The sequence below is a fragment of the Heterocephalus glaber genome, unplaced genomic scaffold, assembly GCF_053883595.1.
Source record: "Heterocephalus glaber isolate CG9 unplaced genomic scaffold, H.glaber_assembly_v1.0 deba00001687, whole genome shotgun sequence".
NCBI lineage: Eukaryota > Metazoa > Chordata > Mammalia > Rodentia > Bathyergidae > Heterocephalus > Heterocephalus glaber.
Genome location: NW_028258412.1, coordinates 21,922,055 through 21,930,466, shown reverse-complemented (window position 1 = coordinate 21,930,466; position 8,412 = coordinate 21,922,055). Strand labels below are relative to the sequence as shown.

The 8,412-nt window shown below is 59.2% G+C and overlaps 1 long non-coding RNA gene across 3 annotated transcripts; it reads left to right on the top strand.

Annotated features, from left to right (window-relative positions):
• The first annotated feature begins 875 nt into the window (after positions 1 to 875).
• LOC106009289 (uncharacterized) lies at positions 876 to 7,840 on the top strand. 3 transcript variants are annotated; one of them, XR_002394556.2, is made up of 5 exons: positions 1,020 to 1,431; positions 1,619 to 1,698; positions 2,240 to 2,347; positions 3,875 to 3,980; positions 6,285 to 7,840. It is a non-coding gene; the product is annotated as an uncharacterized LOC106009289 (long non-coding RNA). The 3 variants fall into 3 exon arrangements; XR_002394555.2 differs by lacking the exon at positions 1,619 to 1,698 and having other exon boundaries at positions 876 to 1,181; XR_002394554.2 differs by lacking the exon at positions 1,619 to 1,698 and having other exon boundaries at positions 876 to 1,431.
• Positions 7,841 to 8,412: the final 572 nt, after the last annotated feature.

Genomic DNA, 8,412 nt, shown 5'->3' with positions numbered 1-8,412 from the left:
GCCAAGGAGCCCGGCCCGAGCGCTCACCCTCCTCCTCCTCCTCCTCCTCCTCTTCCTCCTGCTCCTCCTCCCCTCGCCCTCCGCGCCGCTTCCCCGGGCTCTCTCCCGGCGGCGGCAGCAGCTGCGCCGCCAAAGCCCCGGGCCCCAGCGGCCCCCCACCCCTCGCCCGCGCGCTCCCACCCTGCTCCCCCTCCCCGGGGGAGGCCTTTTAATTTATTTATTCTGCTGGGACTGAGGTGGGGGGCCCGGCTGGCGGGGGTGGGGGCGGGGGGCTCCCCGGCCTCTACCTCCCGCGGCTGGCTGGGGCGACCCCTCGAGCGGCGGCCGCCTCGGCGTGCGCCCCGGGTCTCCCCAAGTGTTTGCAAACTGCTGAGCCCGGAGGTGGGCGCGCGGGACTCGAGGGAGAGGGCTGGGCTTCTAGGGGGGCGATTATGTGTGTTTGGACGCTGGGACCCGCGATGGGGGGGTGGACAGACGTCGACCCAGGAGGAGTTGCAATCGAGGTTTCTGCTCTCTGGCTTCCTCTCCGGCCGGCGACCCCCTCCCCCCGGCGCCGAGCTGGGGAGGGGAAAACAGGATTTGAACCGTATTAGCATTCGCATGCCTGGGAAGGTTGCAGCCCTCGCCTGGAACTGGGTGATGGAAGCTTTTTCTTTCTTTCTGTTTTTATTTTTGAAGAGGAACAGCCCTGTAATTGTCCTGAACACATGCTTCTCTTCTCCACCACCACCCCACCTCTTTCCTCCAGCCACCAGCGACAGAGTCCCCCCCTTTTTTGCATTTCTTTCCCTTCCCCTTTCTTTATTAAAGGTCCGGGAGTGGCGGCGGCCAATCAGCGCGCGGCTTCCATCTTGTGAGTTCAACTCCGAGGCTCCCGGGCTTGGCGAGGACGCGTTCACAGCCCCCTCTGCCTCTCTTCTCGGGCGGCCAAGGCGAAGGAGCCGCCTGACTGGGGCTTCGTGGCGGTGTATTTCATATTGGGGCTCTTTTCGGGGTTTGTAATTTGGCCGTGGGTAGGTAATTGGCTGGAGCTGAGCGGCAGGGCGCGGCAGCCAATCAGCGCTCGGCTTCTATAGGGTTTGAGTTATTAGACGCTGATCTCAAAACATCCTTCATCAGACACCAAGGAGAGGCCAACAGATGAGGGGAGCCATTTTTCTGCAATGGAATTAAATGGCCAAGTGGGTTTTTCCTTTGTTGCGAGTGGGGAATGTTTTTCCTTTGACTCCACCATCCAGTTCAGGACGCTTGCATGTGTTGTTTAACATTTGTCAACAGGCTAAAGGACTCAAAATTGGAAGAATGAAGAAGACCTTTTAAAAAGATCTGGATTTTTCCTTATGACTTGGAATCCATCTTTGTCTTGTATAACTAGGTCATAGCACACCATTAATGTCAGCAGTTAACAGTTTTGAATTCCAAAAAACCTAAGTAAATGACATTTAATTTTTTTCCTCTTTTTTTTCTTGGGTGGGTGGGGGGAGCTTGGCGCTGTCTTAATCTGTATTCTCTTGACTGAACAATAAATTTTTAAATATAGTTTCCTCTATTAAACACTTAAACCTGGCCATCTTAATAACTCCTCTCTTTTTAACAAGGTAATGTTTTAAATGTATAGTTTTAGGACTAGCGAAATGGCAGCAACAAAAAAATGTGTGAGCAGTCGTTACTCTTAAGTTTCTAAAAACCTTTTACATTGTAAGTACCCAATCCATTCTGTCCTTATGCAGTGCAGTTTTCTTGTTAATGTTGGCTGAGCTGTCCTTAATTTTCTGAACCTTCATCTGCATGTCTGTCTTTGTCTCTTGTCTAATATGAGCCAGTGAAAATGCTTTTTAGACGATTTTGCTTATATAAAGCTTAAGGTTTTAGCTTCAAGCTTTTGAAAATGTTTATAGCAATAAATGCTAGTCAGCCTTCCCAGTAACGTTTACACTCTTTGAAAATCGATCTATTTGAAGAAAAACAGCTCTGTTTTTCTCGTCTTGGTGGTGGTGGAGGGGGGATGGTTAGAAAAAGGAAGACCTTCTCTTTGTGTAGAAAGACGAAAACCGTCACAGGAAACTAGATTAAAGCTGGAAAACAAGTCCTAGCTGGTTCAAGCCAAACACCAACGATAACTCGGTCGTATTTTCTATGGTGGTTGGGATGGCTGGTGCGCCTTTTGCCTTTTGTTTGATTTGACTGTGTGTTTTCGCCTTTTGTCTCTTAATGACGGTCACACCATTGCTATATCCAGAGCAGTAAACAGTCCTCAGCGAAGCCGCCTTTTTGCCAACCCAACTCTGGAAAGGTTGCAGACGTGGAAGGAGCAGAAAAATGCCATAAGAGTGTAACTTACTAAAAGGTAACAACAACAAAAAGCCAACACCATAACCCCCATTTTTCCCAACTAAACAATCCAAAATATATGTATATATATTTTATAACATCTCCAAAACCACCGCCCAGCTTCATCTTCTAGACTCCATGGCACCGGGCTGAGCGGGTAAGTAAAAAAAAATAAAATAAAATAGTAGTTTTTACCCCCTGGAGGAACGTTTACCGAGCAGGCCAGGGCTGCAATGTTTGGGCGCTGAGGGGAAATGGTTTCTGGACCTTTGTGTTTGGCAGCCGGGGAAGGCCGGGGAGGGAGAATGAGGAGGGGTCGTCAAATCCCCCCCCCCTTTTTTGTCCTCTTGTGCCCCAAAGGCGAGAAGAGGGTCTCCCCAGCGACCCTCGAGCGGCGTGGAGCTATTCCTTGGCTGTCCCCAGACCTGAGCCTTGGAGGGGAGGAGATACTGAAGTACTTTGGAGAGGGGGGTGCCTAAAAGACGAGGGAGCCTCCCCACCTGGCTTGGGGCGCCCTCTCCTTCTGGCTGTGGGGGACCTTGCACCCCGAAGCCGGCTGGTCGGGGCTCGGGGGCGCGCGTGCTTCCCGGGCGAGGCAGGACAAAGGCCGGCGTCCATGTTGGCACCATGACGCAGCACCTCGCCGCCCGCGCCCTCGCCTCCCTCCCCGACACGAGTTTTATTTTCAGGTTTCCAGCTCAGAGCCGCGGGCTGGGCCGGGGCCGGGGCCATGACTGGCTGGCGGGCGGGCTGGCCAGCTGGGCAGGGCTGCGGCGCCTACGGCGCCGGCCCGCCTCGTCCACCTTCCTCCTGGGTGTCGTTGGGGACCCGGGGAGGGGTTGCCCCGGCCGCTCCGGGGTCCGCGGGCCTCGGGAGCGGCGCGCGCCGCCTGCGGCCGAGGAGGCGGGGACCCTGGTCACCGTGGCGTCCTGGACTCGGGGACCTCGCTGGCAGGCGGAAGCCATCGTCAAGGGCTCCCCAGGCCACCCCACCCCCACCCCCGCTGCCCACCGGCCCCGCCTTCCGATCGCCCCTGGAGGGCCGAGCCACAGGGGCGGGTGTCCCCTTTTGTTCCCACTTGGGGCCTGGAGGGCCTCGCTGTGGCCGCAGATGCCCCATTTGGCCGCCCAGGGCACACCCCTCCATCCCAGCCCTTGGGGCTGCTGGTGGGGGTTGGGGCCTAGGAAAGCCGAGTGGGCCTCCCCCACCCGCCAGCCACCCCCACTCCGGGATCCCCGAGCCAGCCCCGACCCTGCGGTAGCGCCTCAGATCTCGGCCTTACTGGGGGAGGGGATGCTGACGGGGCGGGCCTTTGGAAATGCAGATGAGTCGCCTCCCGCCACTCCTCGCCTGGGCTGAACTCTTCGTGGCTCACCCCCCCACCCCAATCCATTCCACCCTGAGGGCCGCCTTGGCAGCTGTGCAAGGGGGGTGGCGTTGGCGAGTCTGTCTAGGATACCGACAGGTTTGCATTTGGACAGTCACAGTCTCTGACCCACAAGCTGGGGGCTGCCCTGACAGGCCTTCCACATTCTTTCCCCAGGTTCTTGGCTGGAGAAGGGGCAACAACCGGTTACCCGCGGAGTGGACAACCCTTCCTTCCCTTGGACAGCAGGAGCAGGCCTAGTTTGACAATCCTCCCGTCAAAGGTAGGTGACAGCCCTGTGCCTGGCTGTGAGGGAGACTGAGGAGCTCTGGCCTGCAGCCCAGGGGAGGGCGGGTGTCCCCCACCTGCCGGGCTGGTTCTGCAGCCCCTCCCCCACACAGATGTGGCGGCTGAGTGTGAAATGGGCGGCCTGCTGGGGCACTTCAGCTCCGCCTGCCAGCTTCTGTTGTCAGGCATTTGGGGCGGGCAATTCTCTGCCGAATTTAGCTGCTTACTAGAGGCCAGGCTAACAAGTATCGGGGTTTTTTGGCGGGGGGGGCTGGCTCTGGGTGCCTTCTGAAAGGCACAGGCCACTGCCTGGAAGCCCAGGTGCTGCTGCCCTGCCTTCCAGCCCCCGTGGGGGATTTTAGGGTGACTGTAGAGCAACCACCCTCTTATGTCCGGGTGCTAGAGAGGCAAAGAACACGAGAACCAGAGATCTGGGCCAGCTTTCCTGGACAAAGAGGTTTCCTTGACTGTCCTCCCTGTCCTGGGATTCCCAGTTTCCTCCTGCTTCCCTAAATGAGCAAGCGCATGTGGCCTGGTTTCCCTGTGAAACCTCAGCTGCCTCTGACCAGCTGTGACCTTGCTTAAGCTGCTGGGTCTCGTGAGCCCCGGCTTCCCCATCTACAAAATGGAGCTGGGGTGGCTAGTCTGTCTCGAGCCGGTATCAGAATCCACCTCTTGCAAAGGGCCCCTGGCCCCGAGTTCTCGATTCAGCAGGTGGAACCTGAGAACTTGGATTTCTAACAAGGTCCCGTGTTGTGTTCTGAGCTCCTCTGGGCTGGGAGGTAGGCGCTGGGCACATAGCAGTGGCTTCCTGCTCAGTGCGGCTCTTGTTCTTACACAAGCCGACCTCGCGTAATTCGCCCCCTCCTCGTGTCCAAGAAGCTCCGCAGCTGGAGATGGCGTGGCCCTTGATCTCTACGCCCTGTCCCCACGTGAGCCCTAGTTTGCGATTACTTTGACCGAGCCATTTGGGTCCAGGTGGCGCCGATCTCGCTGCCGCCCTGCCCCCCCAAACCAGCATGACCGCCGAGCTGTGGCCTGGGGGAGCCGGGCAGGCTTTGTTGCAGGCACCTGCGTGCTCAACCGAGGGGCACCTGGGCCAGGCTGCCGTGGGTTGGAATGTGGACGCCGGTGACCTTGGGCGGGTGTCTCTGCCGGAGAGTGGCCGTGGCGAGGCTTGCCGAGAGGGTGGTGGGAGGATTAAGCGCGATTACCGGCCAGCCTCCAAGCGGCCCGCACCACTGGGCCTTCGTGAGCTCCGGGTGCGGGGAGTGGCAGCGCGGGGAGGCCCCCCCCCCGTCTCCGGATCCCCGCCCACCCCACCCCCCAGCACGTGGCCCGGCCTCGGGCAGGGGAGGGGTTGTCAGTCGGCTGCTCGGCTCCTCCTCCTTCCCTGTTGTTAGAGTCTCGCTGGAGGCCGAGGCCTGATTTGGGATCAGCCACGCGAGGCCACCACTAGCACCCAAGCTCCAGGTGTCTTCACCCGGAGCCCGGGCTCGTGGCACCTTCCGGCCGAAGCTGTCTGGGTTATTTTGGGCTCCCCTGGCCCTGGGCCCGCCGTCTGCTGGCACCCCGGCCCCGGAGCTGCGGGGTTGGAAGTAGCCTGCGTGCTGTCGTTGGCTCTCAGCTGGGTCTTCAGTGACCAATGTCCTCTGCTAAAGAAAGGGCTCATCCCGCTTCTCCCAGCCCTGGGAGGGAGGAGAGCGAGCCAGGTCCTATTACTGAGGCCCTGGAACCTCCGCTTCCCCTTCCCGGTTTGACTTCACCGAACTCCCCGGACCGCCTGGGGCTCCGCTGCTCCGGACGGAGCCCCGAGGGGTCTTCACCTCCCGCCGCGCGCGCTCTCGGCTCAGATTGGTTTGTCTTCCTCTCCCAGCGAAATCTGCGAGGCCCTGGGACGGACCAGAGCGAGCGGTTGAGCGCCGCACTGGGCTCTGGGTGTGAATCGGGGTCTTGGGAAAGGAGAGGCGTCCGGGCCCTACTGGAAGCCTCGTACCTGCTTCCGACCCCGTGACCGTCGCCTCCCCTCCCCCAGCATCCCCGGCGTCCTGGAGCCCGGTAGGGCGGGGCGCTCTGTCCTTCTGTTCCTCCTCCTCCGCCCCCCGAGCGGGGGCGTACACCGCCACCCCGATCCTGGGGCGGGGCTGCTGTGGCCTGCAGAGAGAGGGCCACGCCGGCGGAAGGGCGGCCGACTGGCCTGGGGGGTGGCCTGCGCGGCCTTACTAAGAGCCGCCTGTGTCCCCGCCCCTTCCGGGCATCTCCAGTGGGAGCCTGAGCGTGGAATCTGACCTTTATTTAGGACCCTGGGGGTGGAGATGGCTGCCGCTGCTCGGACCAAGGAGAGAGGCGTCCAAACGTTGTGGAGTCACCTACCCTGTGCGTTCTCCAGCTGCCTGTGACCCCCCAGCAACCCCTGCCCGCGGGACTGGAGCAGAGAACTGGGTGTAACCTTGTGAGCCGTTCCAAAGTGTTGAAAAGATAGGATCCTGCCTTGTTGCCCGAACTCCTGGCTTCCACTTCTGCGTCAGCCCCAGTACCTGTGACCGCAGGTGGCGAGCGGCTGGGTGCGGGCAGTGCTTTGTGCTGTGGAAAGTCACTGCCCTCCAGTGCTGGTGGCCGCTGGGGCTTGCAGAGACCTGCGGCCAGGTGCCAGGTACCTTGGCAGATAAGTGGCCTGGTCGCCATTTCCTCCCTCGGGGCCCTTGGGTGTCCAGGCTCCTTCCTGGGCCTGGGGTTTTTATCTCTCACCAGCCGGGTGTTAAATAATTGATTTATGGTTTCCAACGCCCCGGAAGTGGGCGTCATCAGCCCCCACCTGGCTTGTGGTAGCTGGACTTTGCCCATTTCTCTCCAGGCTCAGAGTCCCCGTTGGCCTCCCTGTGGCAGGGTAATCACACATGAGCTCGCCCCACAAAAGCCACCTGGTATCTCCCCGACCTTCCTGGGGCCCAGCAGATCTTGTGGCAGGAACCAGCTCGCTGTCTCCAGGACCCCATTGTGAGCAAGAGGGTGGTGAGGGTCCCGGGACACCTTGCCACTTGGAAGCAGCCTGGGGAGGGCAGGTGTGTCTGGCTCCTGTGCCAGCCACGAGGCCTCCAAGGAAGCACTGAGCAGCTGGCTGGGCTCCTGGGTATTTTTAGCTACAGATTCAGCCTCACCATCACCATGAGAGCTGGGTCCATATCAAACACTGAGGCCAGAGGGGACTGGGACTCTGCCAGACTCCTGGCCGGGCAGGCAGGGTGGGTGGGGCAGTTGCAGCTGTTCTGCCTGCTCCCAGGCAGGGCTGTGCTTTTGCTTGTTCTCTGCAGCTTGTTGTCACAGATAGTAGAGCACCTAGCCCCATTTCTCAGGTGGACAAAATAGACTGAGGTCTGGGGGCTTTTTTTCCTTTGAAGTTGACAGTCTTGCTATGTAGTTCAGGCTGGCCTTGAACCATGTACCCCAGGTTGGCCTGGAACTCCATGGTAGTCCTCCTGTCTCAGCCTCCTGAGTGCTGGGTTTACAGGCATGTGCCACCTGGCAGTCCAAGGATGTTGAGGAAAGGCAGGCACCCACCCACAGACCATTGTGGTGAACCAGGCTTCTTGAGCCTTCTCAGGAAGTTCTGCCCAGGCCCCTTGCCGGGTGGACAGCCTCCCTCCCTCCCTGAGCTTCAGGTCCTGGGTGCAGGGCTCGAGGCTAGCTGCAAAGGTAAGTGGTTCTCACTTAATCCCAAACCCACGCTGAGTGCCCCTTTGCCGGGCTGTGGTCCTACACTGTTCGGATCTCCATCAGACTGGTGCCCCTAACACTTCGAGCTCTGGGCAGGCAGGAACGCAGTTGCTTCTCAATAAACATGTTGCAAAAAAGGAACAGATGAGTTGGATGTGTATTTATTTATCGATGGAGCCCTTGACCTAGAAGATCCTCCATCCAGCGACAGGAGAGGGTGCCCACCTAAGAACCTGGCCTCCTTCCAGATCGGCTGTTGTCTATGGGTTTCCGCGGGCGGTCACTGCTGCTCTCTGGCGGCCACACTTCGTCTTGCACCTGCTGGAGAAAACAACTTGGCATTTACAAAACTGCCAGGTTGGCAGTTTCTCTACAAAGTGAAATCTGCTTGACTTTTGCTGAGACCTTGAAAATGGAGTCTTTGGGGTCAAGAGCACGAAGCTCTTGGGTCCTGACAACCACCACCATGCTGCCGGCAGGGTTTTATTAGAAATGAGCTTTACTTACCCCAGCCAGGAGGCTGCACTCATCAGCCCATGCCATGGTGCCTACCTGCTGCGCCTAGGCTCCAGGGATCCCTCTGCCACCACCTGGGCAGGGGACAGTCAGCCCGGGGTACCGGAGGGGACAGGACCACGAGTGAGCTCAGCAACTCCCTGCATGGAGTGAGCGAAACCAGGAGCTGTTGGGGAGGGTGTGCTCCTAAAAGTCGC